The sequence below is a fragment of the Dreissena polymorpha genome, chromosome 6 (assembly GCF_020536995.1).
Source record: "Dreissena polymorpha isolate Duluth1 chromosome 6, UMN_Dpol_1.0, whole genome shotgun sequence".
NCBI lineage: Eukaryota > Metazoa > Mollusca > Bivalvia > Myida > Dreissenidae > Dreissena > Dreissena polymorpha.
The window spans coordinates 749,169-770,291 of record NC_068360.1 but is presented as its reverse complement, the minus strand read 5'-3'; the positions used below and the strand labels follow the sequence as shown (position 1 = coordinate 770,291).

Here is a 21,123-nt window from a genome sequence, read left to right as displayed (position 1 = left end):
AATGTAAAATAACCTAAAAAAATGAGTGATAATTTCTGACGCGGCCCCACCCCAACCGCTATAACTTTTGACCCAGGGGTCAGATCAAAATTCCAAATAGTGCAGGGTCGCACATATGCTCATAGCTACCATGTGTGTAAGTTTCAAGGTTCTAGTGCTTTTAGTGTAGGAGGAGATAGTGGCCAGGACGGACGGACAGACAGACAGACGGACGGACGGACGGCGGAGATAACCACAATATCCCCACCTTTTTTTCAAAAAGCGTGGGGATAACAAAGTATAGAGTACACGAATTATTTTGATTCTTACACGGTTTTACTAAAGATTTATTAAATGTATATTATTTTTCTTGTGTACTATTTTATGTGAAGTTCTGCCCATAAAAATAACTTTCGGCTGTTCTGTCGATCAGATCCGCGACTTTCATTCATAATTATATTACCGAATTATTATGCTGGTAGAAAATGTATCGGCATGTTTTGTTTAGTTACAGCGCATGCATTCAGAGGCGTCTTTTCGGATGCGTCTTAAATCCGCTGTTCACAAGTTTTTGATTCTTGGTCTGACGTGCAATTAACCGGTCCTGACCGGTTTAGAGACTGCAGCAAATGGTTTATCACACCTAATCGAGATAAGAATGTCATTAGAGTGTGTTAGCATGTACACTGTGTAATCGATTGCATGACATGGGAATTTTAATAGCAAACAGAATCGGGCCGACTGGGATTTTCAATTGGTCTTTCCTGACCCCAATCGGTCTAGGACCGACAAAACCGAAAAAAATATGATCCCTGGAATAGAGTGAAAACATGTGAACACTCTAGAAGTCACATTTTTTGCCCAATTTTCATGAAATTTGGTCAGAACGTTTGTTTCCTTGATATGAGAGTTGAGTTCGAAAATGGTTCCGGTCAGTTGATTAATATGAAAGTTGGTCAAAACATTGGCTTTATTGATATCTCAGACGTGTTTGAAAATGGTCTGTATCGGTGAAAAAACATGGCCGCCAGTAGGCGGGGCATCTATATGTATATAGTGAAAATGTTTGGACAATATCTAGGTCAAGTTTGACGTTTGGTAAAGATTGAATGAACCGACTCCTCTCAGGTGAGCGAACAAGGGCCATCTTGGCCCTCTTGTTTCTTATTATTCCCGCTGAATTTTTTTTTGAGGGGATATAGTAATTGGTCCCGTCTGTCTGTCCATCTGTCTGTCTGTCCGAAACTTTGTCCAGAGCATAACTCCAAATCTATTGAATGGATTTACTTTAAACTTACAATATATACAGATGGCAACTAGGAGAAGAACCATAACTCTATCTACCATAGTTGTTGAATTATCTCCCCTTTTATATAATTTTAAAGTAAATTTTTGAGCATTACTCTAAATCTACTGAAGGGATTTACTTGAAACTTCATATATGAACAGATGGCAAGTAGGAGTAGTGCAGTGACTAAGAACCATAACTTTTACTACCTTAGTTTTTGAATTATCTCCCTTTATTGAATTTCAAAGTAAATTTTTGTCCGGAGCATACCTCTAAATCTACTGAAGGGATTTACTTGAAACTTGAAATATAAACAGATGGCAACTAGGAGAAGTGCTGTGAACCATAACTCTTTCAGCCATAGTTTTTTAATTATCTCTTTTTATTTGTTTTAAAAATATTATTCTAATCTCTAAAACAAATGTTATCATACAAGCAAACACATGTCGGCGGGATTTGGCACTACTGTGATAAGCTCTTGTTTTTGAAAGATCATTAATAAATGACCACACTCCCACATAATACACCCCTCTTCACCCCCCTACAACCCCCCCCCCCAACATGGTAAAAAAAGAACAACAAATATTTTTTTATTTTATTTTTGAAGGAGCTTCCAACCATGCTACCCAAGCTATTGCTATCAAACTTGAAATAAAATCTTATTAGTTTGTTTTATTTCTTTACAAATGTTCAATAGATTGTGGAAAATATACCTGAACTCAGAATCATCTATAAAGTACAACTTCTTTAAAACATAAGCAATCAATTTGTTTCAATTATGGTCCTCTTCCACTTAGAATATGACTATATTACCTTGACCTTATTGAATATGAACAATTTCCCCATGATGGCTTATGTTATTCTGTCAAGCACTGGAATAGTCGTGCGCGCTGTCTTTTGACAGCTCTTGTTAGTTGATGACATGAGTGGGCTTCTATTCTGTCAGAGGACCAACAGAGCACTGTAACATATAAAGTACAATTTATTTTCCTACTTAACACTACATGTGCTACAACAATTGTTTTGAAGATTTGTGGTCATCATATGCCAACTTATCTATTACAGGTTGATTAAAACAGGATTGGTACTGGGGAATGATAATTGGTGAAGATTAATTGAAAGCTTTGAATGACTATAAAAACACTGTAACGGTGTAACCAGGTAGAATTTCCAATAATTCTATCAGTCAATTATCTATCTTAGACCACTGTGACCAAATGTCATAGTTGACTGACTTTAAATCAACTCAGTCAGGTGACCACTGTGACCAATTACAACAGTTGATTGATTTTAAAACCTGTTCAGCCAGATTATTTTTCCCTCTCTTTTGCATTGTGTTCTGGACAGTCAAAGTGTCAGCAGTCAGTTTTTGCTTGAGCTGCAGATTTTTATAACTTCATTTGTATTTCTTCTTACCAGGTTAGAACTAATTTGTATTAAACATGAAATACACTTTTGTACATTTTTGTAGTTATTATATACTTTTGAATCAATTGCAAATGGGTAGTGCTCTACTTGTAAATACTTTGTTTTGAGGTTTTGTGTATAAACCTGTATTTGGGAGAGTACTGTGCTTTTCCATTTTGTAAGTCCTATATGCAGTTATCACTCTCTTTCTATTGTGCACCATAAATCTTATGTTGCAGTTTTAACCATCACGAGTCAGTGAGACAAGAGAGGCAGACAGACTGATGTAAAAGCCCAAACCACATTTGGTATGTTGATATGTATTCTGTGTGTATGTGTGAAAGAGAAGAAAACATAACTTTTGTTTCTAATTTATATCTGTGATGTTAACTGTTTTTAACCAGGTTTTCCGAAGGAAAAAACTGGTTATTAGATTGGCGAATGCGGGCGAGCTGGCTGGCGGGCTGGCGGGCTGGCAGCCGGGCGGAACAAGCTTGTCCGGGCCATAACTTTGTCGTTTATTGTGAGATTTTAAAATCATTTGGCACATTTGTTAACCATCATTAGACGGTGTGTCGCGCGAAAAAAATTACGTCAATATCTCCAAGGTCAAGGTCACACTTTGAGTTCAAAGGTAAAAAATAGCCATAACTGAGCTTGTCTGGGCTATAACTATGTCATTCATTATGAGATTTTAAAATCATTTGGCACATTTGTTCACCATCATGGGACGGTGTGTCGCACGAAAGAATCACGTCAATATCTCCAATGTCAAGGTCGCCACGACTAAAAATATATTTATTTTAAAACAAACTTACAAAGGGGGTTAATTTTGTTTGTTCATTTCAAAGTTCAGTTTGAGTTGTCTCCCTTTATCAGATTTTTTTTCACAATGAAAACCTGGTTTTGTGACAATTTTGTCCCTTGTCTATGCATTGTATTATCATATGTATTGCCTAAAGAATATTTATACATGTGTAAAGGATTATTTTAATTGGGACACTAGAACACATCCTGTTAATAAGTTTATGTGTGAACATGATTTACTTGCAGGTTATTCTATATGTTTTCTATATGATATTTATGTGTATGTTATTGTGTAATTGCAGGGCTTTAAAAGTCTTGATCCAATCTACAGGGAATTGTGTAACTCTACTGTACAGTGTTTCGTGATAAACATTTTCTTATGAACACTATTATAAAATTGAATACAATATTATTGAAAGATATTGTTTAAAGTTTTATATACTGACCATAATGAGATTCAACATTGAACCCAACCAGAAAGACACTATATTACAAATGGCGCCCAACGGGGGACAAGACCATTGCGTCCTTCACGTTCAAGTTTGGAGGATCTACGGACTAGAACTTTATCAGTTTTTATTGTGTTTTATCAGTGACACTGAATTTTGTGTGTTATGTGAAGTGTGTGACTTTAACCAGTGCCGCTGCAAATTAAAGGACTGGATAGTGACATTGTGATCTAGTGGCCAATTTCGCAGATGTAACCTGTAACAGTATCGTGAGTACACATTGTTTTCAAAATATAGTACACATTGTTTTCAAAATATTCAGGAACTGCAGTTATAGTTTCCCAGTCCAAACTGGTTATTTTATTATTTAGTGCTTATTTTTGTGTAATTTGTAAAATCTCTGTTCAAATAACTGCAGATCCGAATATTTGATATTTGCTGGAAGTGATATTGTAGACAGTGATTTCACTGAAATCTAACTATAACCCCATTTTTTGCAAACCCTGGTGATGGTTCTTACACTAAATGTCTTGAACTACTAAATATGCATCTATTTTCATTCTTTTAGCTAGTTTAGTACAATGCAACCTTGAATACAGGTCTTTTGTATCTTTATTACTGTAATTAAACCAGTTCCTACTTTTAGTGTACAGAGCATAACTCAAACAGTAATCACTGAAGTCTGAAGTACCAGTATAATGTAAATACATGTATAAATGCCCTTCCTTACACATTTTCATGTAAATATTTTGACAAGCTCATGCATTATCGAACATTACTTGACACAGATTGTTCTTTATTTTGAACTCTCATTTGATTGGCTATAGAGGTATTCCCCATAGTGACATCATTTGACACAGGTCTGGAGTGTCTTATATCATTGGTTGACTAAATCAACTGACCATTGACCTATTTCTTAAGTTGGGAGAATTAAGCTTCAAAGCACATGTTCTGGCTGGACATAATAAAGAAAAAATTGGTTAGGAGAAGTTAATTTGCATTGAAATTAAGATCTTCTTTAAACAGGAATACTTAAACAATTATTGCATACGATAATGCTATTTAGTTGAAGTATGATACTTTATGAGTTAGACAGTACAAACAAAAACAAAAATATTATTAATAATTTAATAACTGTTAGATTGTGTCTCTTAAGATGTATATGATATTTAACTGATTTATTTTGACATTGACTGATAGTAATAGACTTAAATAAAACTAATTAAATAATTTAATTAAACAATTTTCATTCAGATTGCATTGATATTGAAAGCAAGTAGAAATTAATAATAGTTAAATAAGTATTTTAATGTTAGTAAATAGAATTAATTAGTATTAAGACTATGTGTTACATGATAGTTGTTAAAAATACATATTGTAGTTGTGTGCGGTCAAGTTCACATATCTGAACTTTTGCATTTGAATTGTTTTCTGAATTAAATATTCATTTTATTTTTGTTACTCGTTAATTGATAATTTCAAATTGATTGAGTTGATATCAATTAATTTGAAAGCAGTGTCACTTATTTTGACTTGTTGTTTAATTTGAACAATTTGGTAGCAGTTAATACCTTTGATTAACAATTGTGTTTTTTGTGTGTGTATTGATTTCTACATTTGCATACATTGTAGTAGATACTTGTTAACTTCAGTAAAGTTAAAATTTAGTGAAGCTTAGTACATTATTTAAGTGAACTTAGTGCATTATTTAAGTGAACTTAGTGCATTATTTAAGTGAACTAAGTGATTTATTTAAGTGAACTTAGTACATTATTTAAGTGAACTTGGTACATAATTTAAGTGAACTTAGTGCATTAGTTAAGTGAAACAAAGTGTATTAATTAAGTGAAACTTATTATTAAATTGAAGTTAGTGCATTAGTTAAATAAAACATAGTGCATTAATTAATTGAAATTAGTGCATTAATACAATAAAACTCAGTGCATTATTTAATAGAACTTAAGTGCATTAATTAAGTAAAACTCTTTGCATATCCTGAGTACATTGTGTATTGAAATAGATGATGAACTAATAATGATTTTTTTTTCAGATTTATGTTTGAATTCTCATTTAAATTTTATTTTAATTAATCTCAAAGGTTAAATGTTTTAATTATTTCAGTGAATGCACTGATAGTTTTAAGTGAGTTAGATTGATTAGATAGAAGTGTTTATGTGTATTTAAGCTGTTTGCAAGTAGAATTTGTTAATTTATGATCAACATTAATCTTTTAACTGTTTCAGACATTATGAACATTGAATGTGCCAGTGGTTCTAGATTGCCATACTCTGGTTACATTGAAGTTGAACGAGATACAACAGATGGTGTCCCAGATACTGGACAGCAACCAGCTTTATTTCTTATTTCACCTGATACAACATTTTCAGAAACAACACCAATTATCATCGGTACTAATATACTTTGCGAATTTCAGAAGCTGTGCCAGAATAAACATGGAAACCGATACCTACAGACGGCAAAATTAACATATCCTTGGTTTACTTCTTTCAGAACTTTAACACACCGAGACAGATGTCATCATATGACACACACTGACCAGTTGTTACACTTGACTGAGTTTAAACCAGTTTATTCAAGTGACACTTTCCCTCTATTTTTATGCCCCCTTCGAAGAAGAGGGGGTATATTGCTTTGCTCATGTCGGTCGGTCTGTCTGTCGGTCGGTCTGTCGGTCCGTCCTTCAGGTGGTTGTCAGATGATAATTCAAGAACGCTTTGGCCTATGATCATGAAACTTCATAGGTAGATTGATCATGACTCGCAGATGACCCCTATTGATTTGAGGTCACTAGGTCAAAGGTCAAGGTCACGGTGACCCGAAATAGTAAAATGGTTTCCGGATAACTCAAGAACGCATACGCCTAGGATCATGAAACTTCACTCTTCTGCCTGTTTCTGCCTTAACTCCTCCCAAGCGGGCCAGATGGTTGGTTCTACCATAGGTCCGTCTTGTCTTACAATCTTCTCCCTGCTTCCGCCTTCTCTGCACTCCCAAACGGGCCAGATGGTTGGTTCTACCATAGGTCCGTCTTGTCTTACACTCTTCTCCCTGTTTCTGCCTTCTTTCCCGTCCCAAGCGGGCCAGATGGTTGGTTCTACCATAGGTCTGTCTTGTCTTACACTCTTCTCCCTGTTCTGCCTTCTTTCCCTCCCAAGCAGGCCAGATGGTTGGTTCTACCATAGGTCCGTCTTGTCTTCCTCTCTCATCCCTGCTTCTGCCTTGTCTCCCCTCCCAAGCGGGCCAGATGGTTGGTTCTACCATAGGTCTGTCTTGTCTTACACTCTTCTCCCTGTTTCTGCCTTCTCTCTCTTCCCAAGGGGCCAGATGGTTGGTTCTACCATAGGTCTGTCTTGTCTTACACTCTTCTGCCTGTTTCTGCCTTATCTCCTCCAAAGCGGGCCAGATGGTTGGTTCTACCATAGGTCTGTCTTGTCTTACACTTTTCTCCCTGTTTCTGCCTTCTCTCTCCTCCCAAGCAGGCCAGATGGTTGGTTCTACCCTAGGTCTGTCTTTTCTTACACTCTTCTGCCTGTTTCTGCCTTATCTCCTCCAAAGCGGGCCAGATGGTTGGTTCTACCATAGGTCCGTCTTGTCTTACACTCTTCTCCCTGTTTCTGCCTTCTCTCCCTCCCAAGCAGGCCAGATGGTTGATTCTACCATAGGTCCGTCTTGTCTTACACTCTTCGGCCTGTTTCTGCCTTATCTCCTCCAAAGCAGGCCAGATGGTTGGTTCTACCATAGGTCTGTCTTGTCTTACACTCTTCTCCCTGTTTCTGCCTTTTCTCTCCTCCCAAGCAGGCCAGATGGTTGGTTCTACCATAGGTCTGTCTTGTCTTACACTCTTCTCCCTGTTTCTGCCTTATCTCTCCTCCCAAGCAGGCCAGATGGTTGGTTCTACCATAGGTCCGTCTTGTCTTTCACTCTTCTGCCTGTTTCTGCCTTCTCTCCCTCCCAAGCAGGCCAGATGGTTGGTTCTACCATAGGTCCGTCTTGTCTTACACTCTTCTGCCTGTTTCTGCCTTATCTCTCCTCCAAAGCAGGCCAGATGGTTGGTTCTACCATAGGTCAGTCTTGTCTTGCACTCTTCTCCCTGTTTTTGCCTTCTCTCCCTCCCAAGCAGGCCAGATGGTTGGTTCTACCATAGGTCCGTCATATCTTACACTCTTCTGCCTGTTTCTGCCTTATCTCTCCTCCAAAGCAGGTCAGATGGTTGGTTCTACCATAGGTCAGTCTTGTCTTACACTCTTCTCCCTGTTTCTGCCTTATTTCCCGTCCCAAACGGGCCAGATGGTTGGTTCTACCATAGGTCTGTCTTGTATTACACTCTTCTCCCTGTTCTGCCTTCTCTCCCTCCCAAGCAGGCCAGATGGTTGGTTCTACCATAGGTCCGTCTTGTCTTCCTCTCTCATCCCTGTTTCTGCCTTATTTGTCCTCCCAAGCGGGCCAGATGGTTGGTTCTACCATAGGTCCGTCTTGTCTTGCAATCTTCTCCCTGCTTCCGTCTTCTCTTCCCTCCCAAGTGGGCCAGATGGTTGGTTCTACCATAGGTCCGTCTTGTTTAACAATCTTCTCCCTGCTTCCGCCTTCTCTGCCCTCCCAAGCGGGCCAGATGGTTGGTTCTACCATAGGTCTGTCTTGTCTTACACTCTTCTCCCTGTTTCTGCCTTCTCTCCCTCCCAAGCGTGCCAGATGGTTGGTTCTACCATAGGTATGTCTTGTCTTCCTCTCTCATTCCTGTTTCTGCCTTCTCTCCTCCCAAGCGGGCCAGATGGTTGGTTCTACCATAGGTCTGTCTTGTCTTACACTCTTCTCCCTGTTTCTGCCTTCTCTCCCTCCCAAGCAGGCTAGATAGTTGATTCTACCATAGGTCCGTCTTGTCGTACACTCTTCTGCCTGTTTCTGCCTTATCTCCTCCAAAGCGAGCCAGATGGTTGGTTCTACCATTTTGCAAACCCTGGTGATGTTTCTTACACTAAATGTCTTGAACTACTAAATATGCATTTATTTTCATTCTTTTAGCTTGTTTAGTACATTGCAACCTTGAATACAGGTCTTTGGTATCTTTAATACTGTAATTAAACCAGTTTGTACTTTTAGTGTACAGAGCATAACTCAAACAGTAATCACTGAAGTCTGAAGTACCAGTATAATGTAAATACATGTATGAATGCACTTCGTTACACATTTTCATGTAAATATTTTGACAAGCTCGTGCATCATTGATCATTACTTGACACAGATTGTTCTTTATTTTGAACTCTCATTTGATTGGCTATAGAGGTATTCCCCATAGTGACATCATTTGACACTGGTCTGGAGTGTCTTGTATCATTGGTTGACTAAATCAACTGACCATTGACCTATTTCTTAAGTTGGGAGAATTAAGCTTCAAAGCACATGTTCTGATGGGACATAATAAAGAAGAAATTGGATAAGAGAAGTTAGTTTGCATTGAAATTAAATCTTTAGTTCTTCTTTAAACAGGAATACTTGAACAATTATTGCATATGATAATGCTATTTAGTTGAAGTATGATACTTTATGAGTTAGACAGTACAAACAAAAACAAAAATATTATAAATAATTTAATTACTATAAGATTGTGTCTCTTAAGATGGAAATGATATTTAACTGATTTATCTTGACATTGACTTGTAGTAATTAAGGTTAATTTAAATAAAACTAATTAAATAATTTAATTAAACAATTTTCATTCAGATTGCATTGATATTGAAAGCAAGTAGAAATTAATAATAGTTAAATCAGTATTTTAATGTTAGTAAATATAATTAATTAGAACAATTAGTATTAAGACTATGTGTTACATGATAGTTGTTAAAAATACATATTGTAGTTGTGTGCGGTCAAGTTCACATATCTGAACTTTTGCATTTGAATTGTTTTCTGAATTAAATATTCATTTTATTTTAGTTACTCTTTAATTGATAATTTCAAATTGATTTAGTTGATATCAATTAATTTGAAAGCAGTGTCACTTATTTTGACTTGTTGTTTAATTTGAACAATTTGGTAGCAGTTAATACCTTTGGTTAACAATTGTGTTTTTTGTGTGTGTATTGATTTCTACATTTGCATACATTGTAGTAGATACTTGTTAACTTCAGTAAAGTTAAAATTTAGTGAAGCTTAGTACATTATTTAAGTGAACTTAGTGCATTATTTAAGTGAACTTAGTGCATTATTTAAGTGAACTAAGTGATTTATTTAAGTGAACTTAGTACATTATTTAAGTGAACTTGTTACATAATTTAAGTGAACTTAGTGCATTAGTTAAGTGAAACAAAGTGTATTAATTAAGTGAAACTTATTATTAAATTGAAGTTAGTGCATTAGTTAAATAAAACATAGTGCATTAATTAATTGAAATTAGTGCATTAATACAATAAAACTCAGTGCATTATTTAATAGAACTTAAGTGCATTAATTAAGTAAAACTCTTTGCATATCCTGAGTACATTGTGTATTGAAATAGATGATGAACTAATAATGATTTTTTTTTCAGATTTATGTTTGAATTCTCATTTAAATTTTATTTTAATTAATCTCAAAGGTTAAATGTTTTAATTATTTCAGTGAATGCACTGATAGTTTTAAGTGAGTTAGATTGATTAGATAGAAGTGTTTATGTGTATTTAAGCTGTTTGCAAGTAGAATTTGTGAATTTATGATCAACATTAATCTTTTAACTGTTTCAGACATTATGAACATTGAATGTGCCAGTGGTTCTAGATTGCCATGCTCTGGTTACATTGAAGTTGAACGAGATACAACAGATGGTGTCCCAGATACTGGACAGCAACCAGCTTTATTTCTTATTTCACCTGATACAACATTTTCAGAAACAACACCAATTATCATCGGTACTAATATACTTTGCGAATTTCAGAAGCTGTGCCAGAATAAACATGGAAACCGATACCTACAGACGGCAAAATTAACATATCCTTGGTTTACTTCTTTCAGAACTTTAACACACCGAGACAGATGTCATCATATGACACACACTGACCAGTTGTTACACTTGACTGAGTTTAAACCAGTTTATTCAAGTGACACTTTCCCTCTATTTTTATGCCCCCCTTCGAAGAAGAGGGGGTATATTGCTTTGCTCATGTCGGTCGGTCTGTCTGTCGGTCGGTCTGTCGGTCCGTCCTTCAGGTGGTTGTCAGATGATAACTCAAGAACGCTTTGGCCAATGATCATGATACTTCATAGGTAGATTGATCATGACTCGCAGATGACCCCTATTGATTTGAGGTCACTAGGTCAAAGGTCAAGGTCACGGTGACCCGAAATAGTAAAATGGTTTCCGGATGATAACTCAAGAACGCATACGCCTAGGATCATGAAACTTCACTCTTCTGCCTGTTTCTGCCTTATCTCCTCCCAAGCGGGCCAGATGGTTGGTTCTACCATAGGTCCGTCTTGTCTTACAATCTTCTCCCTGCTTCCGCCTTCTCTGCCCTCCCAAGCGGGCCAGATGGTTGGTTCTACCATAGGTCCGTCTTGTCTTACACTCTTCTCCCTGTTTGTGCCTTCTTTCCCGTCCCAAGCGGGCCAGATGGTTGGTTCTACCATAGGTCTGTCTTGTCTTACACTCTTCTCCCTGTTCTGCCTTCTTTCCCTCCCAAGGAGGCCAGATGGTTGGTTCTACCATAGGTCCGTCTTGTCTTCCTCTCTCATCCCTGCTTCTGCCTTGTCTCCCCTCCCAAGCGGGCCAGATGGTTGGTTCTACCATAGGTCTGTCTTGTCTTACACTCTTCTCCCTGTTTCTGCCTTCTCTCTCTTCCCAAGGGGCAAGATGGTTGGTTCTACCATAGGTCTGTCTTGTCTTACACTCTTCTCCCTGTTTCTGCCTTATCTCTCCTCCCAAACAGGCCAGATGGTTGGTTCTACCATAGGTCTGTCTTTTCTTACACTCTTCTGCCTGTTTCTGCCTTATCTCCTCCAAAGCTGGCCAGATGGTTGGTTCTACCATAGGTCCGTCTTGTCTTACACTCTTATCCCTGTTTCTGCCTTCTCTCCCTCCCAAGCAGGCCAGATGGTTGATTCTACCATAGGTCCGTCTTGTCTTACACTCTTCTGCCTGTTTCTGCCTTATCTCCTCCAAAGCGGGCCATATGGTTGGTTCTACCATTTTGCAAACCCTGGTGATGTTTCTTACACTAAATGTCTTGAACTACTAAATATGCATTTATTTTCATTCTTTTAGCTTGTTTAGTACATTGCAACCTTGAATACAGGTCTTTGGTCTCTTTAATACTGTAATTAAACCAGTTTGTACTTTTAGTGTACAGAGCATAACTCAAACAGTAATCACTGAAGTCTGAAGTACCAGTATAATGTAAATACATGTATGAATGCACTTCGTTACACATTTTCATGTAAATATTTTGACAAGCTCATGCATCATTGATCATTACTTGACACAGATTGTTCTTTATTTTGAACTCTCATTTGATTGGCTATAGAGGTATTCCCCATAGTGACATCATTTGACACTGGACTGGAGTGTCTTGTATCATTGGTTGACTAAATCAACTGACCATTGACCTATTTCTTAAGTTGGGAGAATTAAGCTTCAAAGCACATGTTCTGATGGGACATAATAAAGAAGAAATTGGTTAGGAGAAGTTAATTTGCATTGAAATTAAGATCTTCTTTAAACAGGAATACTTAAACAATTATTGCATATGATAATGCTATTTAGTTAAAGTATGATACTTTATGAGTTAGACAGTACAAACAAAAACAAAAATATTATAAATAATTTAATTACTATAAGATTGTGTCTCTTAAGATGGAAATGATATTTAACTGATTTATGTTGACATTGACTTGTAGTAATTAAGGTTAATTTAAATAAAACTAATTAAATAATTTAATTAAACAATTTTCATTCAGATTGCATTGATATTGAAAGCAAGTAGAAATTAATAATAGTTAAATCAGTTATATTATATCAGTTATAATTAAATCATATTGCATATGATAATGCTATTTAGTTAAAGTATGATACTTTATGAGTTAGACAGTACAAACAAAAACAAAAATATTATAAATAATTTAATTACTATAAGATTGTGTCTCTTAAGATGGAAATGATATTTAACTGATTTATGTTGACATTGACTTGTAGTAATTAAGGTTAATTTAAATAAAACTAATTAAATAATTTAATTAAACAATTTTCATTCAGATTGCATTGATATTGAAAGCAAGTAGAAATTAATAATAGTTAAATCAGTATTTTAATGTTAGTAAATAGAATTAATTAGAACAATTAGTATTAAGACTATGTGTTACATGATAGTTGTTTAAAATACATATTGTAGTTGTGTGCGGTCAAGTTCACATATCTGAACTTTTGCATTTGAATTGTTTTCTGAATTAAATATTCATTTTATTTTAGTTACTCGTTAATTGATAATTTCAAATTGATTGAGTTGATATCAATTAATGTGAAAGCAGTGTCACTTATTTTGACTTGTTGTTTAATTTGAACAATTTGGTAGCAGTTAATACCTTTGATTAACAATTGTGTTTTTTGTGTGTGTATTGATTTCTACATTTGCATACATTGTAGTAGATACTTGTTAAATTCAGTAAAGTTAAAATTTAGTGAAGCTTAGTACATTATTTAAGTGAACTTAGTGCATTATTTAAGTGAACTTAGTGCATTATTTAAGTGAACTAAGTGATTTATTTAAGTGAACTTAGTACATTATTTAAGTGAACTTGGTACATAATTTAAGTGAACTTAGTGCATTAGTTAAGTGAAACAAAGTGTATTAATTAAGTGAAACTTATTATTAAATTGAAGTTAGTGCATTAGTTAAATAAAACATAGTGCATTAATTAATTGAAATTAGTGCATTAATACAATAAAACTCAGTGCATTATTTAATAGATCTTAAGTGCATTAATTAAGTAAAACTCTTTGCATATCCTGAGTACATTGTGTATTGAAATAGATGATGAACTAATTATGATTTTTTTTTCAGATTTATGTTTGAATTCTCATTTAAATTTTATTTTAATTAATCTCAAAGGTTAAATGTTTTAATTATTTCAGTGAATGCACTGATAGTTTTAAGTGAGTTAGATTGATTAGATAGAAGTGTTTATGTGTATTTAAGCTGTTTGCAAGTAGAATTTGTTAATTTATGATCAACATTAATCTTTTAACTGTTTCAGACATTATGAACATTGAATGTGCCAGTGGTTCTAGATTGCCATACTCTGGTTACATTGAAGTTGAACGAGATACAACAGATGGTGTCCCAGATACTGGACAGCAACCAGCTTTATTTCTTATTTCACCTGATACAACATTTTCAGAAACAACACCAATTATCATCGGTACTAATATACTTTGCGAATTTCAGAAGCTGTGCCAGAATAAACATGGAAACCGATACCTACAGACGGCAAAATTAACATATCCTTGGTTTACTTCTTTCAGAACTTTAACACACCGAGACAGATGTCATCATATGACACACACTGACCAGTTGTTACACTTGACTGAGTTTAAACCAGTTTATTCAAGTGACACTTTCCCTCTATTTTTATGCCCCCTTCGAAGAAGAGGGGGTATATTGCTTTGCTCATGTCGGTCGGTCTGTCTGTCGGTCGGTCTGTCGGTCCGTCCTTCAGGTGGTTGTCAGATGATGACTCAAGAACGCTTTGGCCTATGATCATGAAACTTCATAGGTAGATTGATCATGACTCGCAGATGACCCCTATTGATTTGAGGTCACTAGGTCAAAGGTCAAGGTCACGGTGACCCGAAATAGTAAAATGGTTTCCGGATAACTCAAGAACGCATACGCCTAGGATCATGAAACTTCACTCTTCTGCCTGTTTCTGCCTTATCTCCTCCCAAGCGGGCCAGATGGTTGGTTCTACCATAGGTCCGTCTTGTCTTACAATCTTCTCCCTGCTTCCGCCTTCTCTGCCCTCCCAAACGGGCCAGATGGTTGGTTCTACCATAGGTCCGTCTTGTCTTACACTCTTCTCCTTGTTTCTGCCTTCTTTCCCGTCCCAAGCGGGCCAGATGGTTGGTTCTACCATAGGTCTGTCTTGTCTTACACTCTTCTCCCTGTTCTGCCTTCTTTCCCTCCCAAGCAGGCCAGATGGTTGGTTCTACCATAGGTCCGTCTTGTCTTCCTCTCTCATCCCTGCTTCTGCCTTGTCTCCCCTCCCAAGCGGGCCAGATGGTTGGTTCTACCATAGGTCTGTCTTGTCTTACACTCTTCTCCCTGTTTCTGCCTTCTCTCTCTTCCCAAGGGGCCAGATGGTTGGTTCTACCATAGGTCTGTCTTGTCTTACACTCTTCTCCCTGTTTCTGCCTTATCTCCTCCAAAGCGGGCCAGATGGTTGGTTCTACCATAGGTCTGTCTTGTCTTACACTTTTCTCCCTGTTTCTGCCTTCTCTCTCCTCCAAAGCGGGCCAGATGGTTGGTTCTACCCTAGGTCTGTCTTTTCTTACACTCTTCTGCCTGTTTCTGCCTTATCTCCTCCAAAGCGGGCCAGATGGTTGGTTCTACCATAGGTCCGTCTTGTCTTACACTCTTCTGCCTGTTTGTGTCTTATCTCCTCCAAAGCGGGCCAGATGGTTGGTTCTACCATAGGTCTGTCTTGTCTTACACTTTTCTCCCTGTTTCTGCCTTCTCTCTCCTCCCAAGCGGGCCAGATGGTTGGTTCTACCCTAGGTCTGTCTTTTCTTACACTCTTCTGCCTGTTTCTGCCTTATCTCCTCCAAAGCGGGCCAGATGGTTGGTTCTACCATAGGTCTGTCTTGTCTTACACTCTTCTCCCTGTTTCTGCCTTCTCTCTCCTCCCAAGCAGGCCAGATGGTTGGTTCTACCATAGGTTTTTTTTGTTTTACACTCTTCTCCCTGTTTCTGCCTTATCTCTCCTCCCAAGCAGGCCAGATGGTTGGTTCTACCATAGGTCCGTCTTGTCTTTCACTCTTCTGCCTGTTTCTGCCTTCTCTCCCTCCCAAGCAGGCCAGATGGTTGGTTCTACCATAGGTTCGTCTTGTCTTACACTCTTCTGCCTGTTTCTGCCTTATCTCTCCTCCAAAGCAGGCCAGATGGTTGGTTGTACCATAGGTCAGTCTTGTCTTACACTCTTCTCCCTGTTTTTGCCTTCTCTCCCTCCCAAGCAGGCCAGATGGTTGGTTCTACCATAGGTCCGTCATATCTTACACTCTTCTGCCTGTTTCTGCCTTATCTCTCCTCCAAAGCAGGTCAGATGGTTGGTTCTACCATAGGCCAGTCTTGTCTTACACTCTTCTCCCTGTTTCTGCCTTATTTCCCGTCCCAAACGGGCCAGATGGTTGGTTCTACCATAGGTCTGTCTTGTCTTACACTCTTCTCCCTGTTCTGCCTTCTCTCCCTCCCAAGCAGGCCAGATGGTTGGTTCTACCATAGGTCCGTCTTGTCTTCCTCTCTCATCCCTGTTTCTGCCTTATCTCTCCTCCCAAGCGGGCCAGATGGTTGGTTCTACCATAGGTCCGTCTTGTCTTGCAATCTTCTCCCTGCTTCCGTCTTCTCTAACCTCCCAAGCGGGCCAGATGGTTGGTTCTACCATAGGTCCGTCTTGTTTAACAATCTTCTCCCTGCTTCCGCCTTCTCTGCCCTCCCAAGCGGGCCAGATGGTTGGTTCTACCATAGGTCTGTCTTGTCTTACACTCTTCTCCCTGTTTCTGCCTTCTCTCCCTCCCAAGTGTGCCAGATGGTTGGTTCTACCATAGGTATGTCTTGTCTTCCTCTCTCATTCCTGTTTCTGCCTTCTCTCCTCCCAAGCGGGCCAGATGGTTGGTTCTACCATAGGTCTGTCTTGTCTTACGCTCTTCTCCCTGTTTCTGCCTTCTCTCCCTCCCAAGCAGGCTAGATGGTTGATTCTACCATAGGTCCGTCTTGTCGTACACTCTTCTGCCTGTTTCTGCCTTATCTCCTCCAAAGCGGGCCAGATGGTTGGTTCTACCATTTTGCAAACCCTGGTGATGTTTCTTACACTAAATGTCTTAAACTACTAAATATGCATTTATTTTCATTCTTTTAGCTTGTTTAGTACATTGCAACCTTGAATACAGGTCTTTGGTATCTTTAATACTGTAATTAAACCAGTTTGTACTTTTTAGTGTACAGAGCATAACTCAAACAATAATCACTGAAGACTGTAGTACCAGTATAATGTAAATACATGTATGAATGCACTTCGTTACACATTTTCATGTAAATATTTTGACAAGCTCATGCATCATTGATCTTTACTTGACACAGATTGTTCTTTATTTTGAACTCTCATTTGATTGGCTATAGAGGTATTCCCCATAGTGACATCATTTGACACTGGTCTGGAGTGTCTTGTATCATTGGTTGACTAAATCAACTGACCATTGACCTATTTCTTAAGTTGGGAGAATTAAGCTTCAAAGCACATGTTCTGATGGGACATAATAAAGAAGAAATTGGATAAGAGAAGTTAGTTTGCATTGAAATTAAATCTTTAGTTCTTCTTTAAACAGGAATACTTGAACAATTATTGCATATGATAATGCTATTTAGTTGAAGTATGATACTTTATGAGTTAGACAGTACAAACAAAAACAAAAATATTATAAATAATTTAATTACTATAAGATTGTGTCTCTTAAGATGGAAATGATATTTAACTGATTTATCTTGACATTGACTTGTAGTAATTAAGGTTAATTTAAATAAAACTAATTAAATAATTTAGTTAAACAATTTTCAGATTGCATTGATATTGAAAGCAAGTAGAAATTAATAATAGTTAAATCAGTATTTTAATGTTAGTAAATAGAATTAATTAGAACAATTAGTATTAAGACTATGTGTTACATGATAGTTGTTAAAAATACATATTGTAGTTGTGTGCGGTCAAGTTCACATATCTGAACTTTTGCATTTGAATTGTTTTCTGAATTAAATATTCATTTTATTTTAGTTACTCGTTAATTGATAATTTCAAATTGATTGAGTTGATATCAATTAATTTGAAAGCAGTGTCACTTATTTTGACTTGTTGTTTAATTTGAACAATTTGGTAGCAGTTAATACCTTTGATTAACAATTGTGTTTTTTGTGTGTGTATTGATTTCTACATTTGCATACATTGTAGTAGATACTTGTTAACTTCAGTAAAGTTAAAATTTAGTGAAGCTTAGTACATTATTTAAGTGAACTTAGTGCATTATTTAAGTGAACTTAGTGCATTATTTAAGTGAACTAAGTGATTTATTTAAGTGAACTTAGTACATTATTTAAGTGAACTTGGTACATAATTTAAGTGAACTTAGTGCATTAGTTAAGTGAAACAACGTGTATTAACTAAGTGAAACTTATTATTAAATTGAAGTTAGTGCATTAGTTAAATAAAACATAGTGCATTAATTAATTGAAATTAGTGCATTAATACAATAAAACTCAGTGCATTATTTAATAGAACTTAAGTGCATTAATTAAGTAAAACTCTTTGCATATCCTGAGTACATTGTGTATTGAAATAGATGATGAACTAATAATGATTTTTTTTCAGATTTATGTTTGAATTCTCATTTAAATTTTATTTTAATTAATCTCAAAGGTTAAATGTTTTAATTATTTCAGTGAATGCACTGATAGTTTTAAGTGAGTAAGATTAATTAGATAGAAGTGTTTATGTGTATTTAAGCTGTTTGCAAGTAGAATTTGTGAATTTATGATCAACATTAATCTTTTAACTGTTTCAGACATTATGAACATTGAATGTGCCAGTGGTTCTAGATTGCCATACTCTGGTTACATTGAAGTTGAACTAGATACAACAGATGGTGTCCAAGATACTGAACAGCAACCAGCTTTATTTCTTATTTCACCTGATACAACATTTTCAGAAACAACACCAATTATCATTGGTACTAATATACTTTGAGAATTTCAGAAGCTGTGCGAGAATAAACATGGAAACCGATACCTACAGACGGCAAAATAACACACTGAGACAGATGTCTCACACACTGACCAGTTGTAACACTTGACTGAGTTTAAACCAGTTTATTCAAGTGACACTTTCCCTCTATTTTTAAGATAGATTTATTGTGTTCTGGGCAGTCTTGAGTGTAAGCAGGCATATTTTAGAGCTGATCATTTGTTCATTGTTATATATTAAGTTAATATTACTAAATAAAGGTTAGGATTTATTGTATTAACAATAATGTGTATTTTATTTTGTATCTCACGTGATTTGATAATTGTGATGTTGCAAATATAAATAACAAGTCATAGTGTTGAAGCAGTGAGTCATCAGCAGATTGTAAAGCCCCATCAACATTTGGAATTTTTATGTCCCCCTTCGAAGAAGAGGGGGTATATTGCTTTGCTCATGTCGGTCTGTCGGTCCGTCCACCAGGTGGTTGTCAGATGATAACTCGAACGCTTGGGCATAGGATCATGAAACTTCATAGGTACATTGATCATGACTCGCAGATGACCCCTATTGATTTTGAGGTCACTAGGTCAAAGGTCAAGGTCACGGTGACCCGAAATAGTTAAATGGTTTCCGGATGATAACTCAAGAACGCATACGCCTATGATCATGAAACTTCATGGGTAGATTGATCATGACTCGCAGATGACCCCTATTGATTTTGAGGTCACAAGGTCAAAGGTCAAGGTCACGTTGACCCGAAATAGTAAATTGTTTTTCGGATGATAACTCAAGAACGCTTTTGCTTAGGATCATGACACTTCATAGGTACATTGATCGTGACTCGCAGATGACCCCTATTGATTTTCAGGTCACTAGGTCAAAGGTCAAGGTCACAGTGACAAAAAACGTATTTACACAATGGCTGCCACTACAACGGACAGCCCATATGGGGGGCATGCATGTTTTACAAACAACCCTTGTTGGTTTTGTTTTGGTATCTGTAAATTCTCGTATTCTGCAGTTTGCAAGTGCCTATATTCTGTGCATGTTTCATAACTGTGGCCATATTTTTGTTTGTACTTTAAAGAAGTGGTTGGAATCATGGGCCAGATGGTTGGGTTTACGTAACGGCTCCCTTTTCTAAACCTGTCATCCTTTCTTCCATCTCCACTAACCTCCTGGGCCGGATGGTTGGGTTTACCTAACGGCTGGCCTTTCTAAACCTCTCATCCTTGCATCCATCTCCACTAATCTCCTTGGCCGGATGGTTGGGTTTACCTAATGGCTCGCCTTTCTAAACCTCCTTGCTTCCATATCCACTAACTTCTTGGGCCGGATGGTTGGGTTTACCTAACGGCTCGCCTTTCTAAACCTCTCATCCTTGCATCCATCTCCACTAATCTCCTTGGCCGGATGGTTGGGTTTACCTAACGGCTCGCCTTTCTAAACCTCCTTACTTCCATCTCCACTAACTTCTTGGGCCGGATGGTTGGGTTTACCTAACGGCTCACTTTTCTAAACCTCTCATCCTTGCTTCCATCTCAACTAACCTGGGCCGGATGGTTGGGTTTACCTAACGGCTCGCCTTTTTAAACCTCTCATCATTGCTTCCATCTCCTTGAATCTCTTGGGCCGGATGGTTGGGTTTACCTAACAGCTCACCTTTCTAAACCTCTCATCCTTGCTTCCATCTCCACTTACCTCTTGGGCCGGATGGTTGGGTTTACCTAACGGCTCGCCTTTGTAAACCTCTCATCCTTGCATCCATCTCCACTAATCTCCTTGGCCGGATGGTTGGGTTTACCTAACGGCTCGCCTTTCTAAACCTCCTTGCTTCCATCTCCACTAACTTCTTGGGCCGAATGGTTGGGTTTACCTAACGGCTCACCTTTCTAAACCTCTCATCCTTGATTCCATCTCAACTAACCTGGGCCGGATGGTTGGGTTTACCTAACGGCTCGCCTTTTTAAACCTCTCATCCTTGCTTCCATCTCCTTAAATCTCCTTTAATCTCTTGGGCTGGATGGTTGGGTTTACCTTACGGCTCACCTTTCTAAACCTCTCATCCTTGCTCCATCTCAACTATCCTGGGCTGGATGGTTGGGTTTACCTAACGGCTCGCCTTTCTAAACCTCTCATTCTTGCATCCATCTCCACTAATCTCCTTGGCCGGATGGTTGGGTTTACCTAACGGCTCGCCTTTCT

General features: G+C 37.4%; 2 long non-coding RNA genes across 2 annotated transcripts in view; both read left to right on the top strand.

Annotated features, from left to right (window-relative positions):
* The window catches only part of LOC127834560 (uncharacterized), a 27,775-nt gene extending 23,576 nt beyond the window's left edge, over positions 1 to 4,199 (top strand). The window contains exons 2-3 of the long non-coding RNA XR_008027994.1: positions 2,914 to 2,982; positions 3,784 to 4,199. This is a non-coding gene — a long non-coding RNA (uncharacterized LOC127834560). The remainder of the gene's footprint in view (positions 1 to 2,913; positions 2,983 to 3,783) is intronic.
* A 4,680-nt stretch (positions 4,200 to 8,879) lies between these two features.
* On the top strand, positions 8,880 to 16,482 carry LOC127834562 (uncharacterized). Its single transcript, XR_008027997.1, has 2 exons — positions 8,880 to 11,552; positions 16,334 to 16,482. It is a non-coding gene; the product is annotated as an uncharacterized LOC127834562 (long non-coding RNA).
* The last annotated feature ends 4,641 nt before the right edge of the window (positions 16,483 to 21,123 follow it).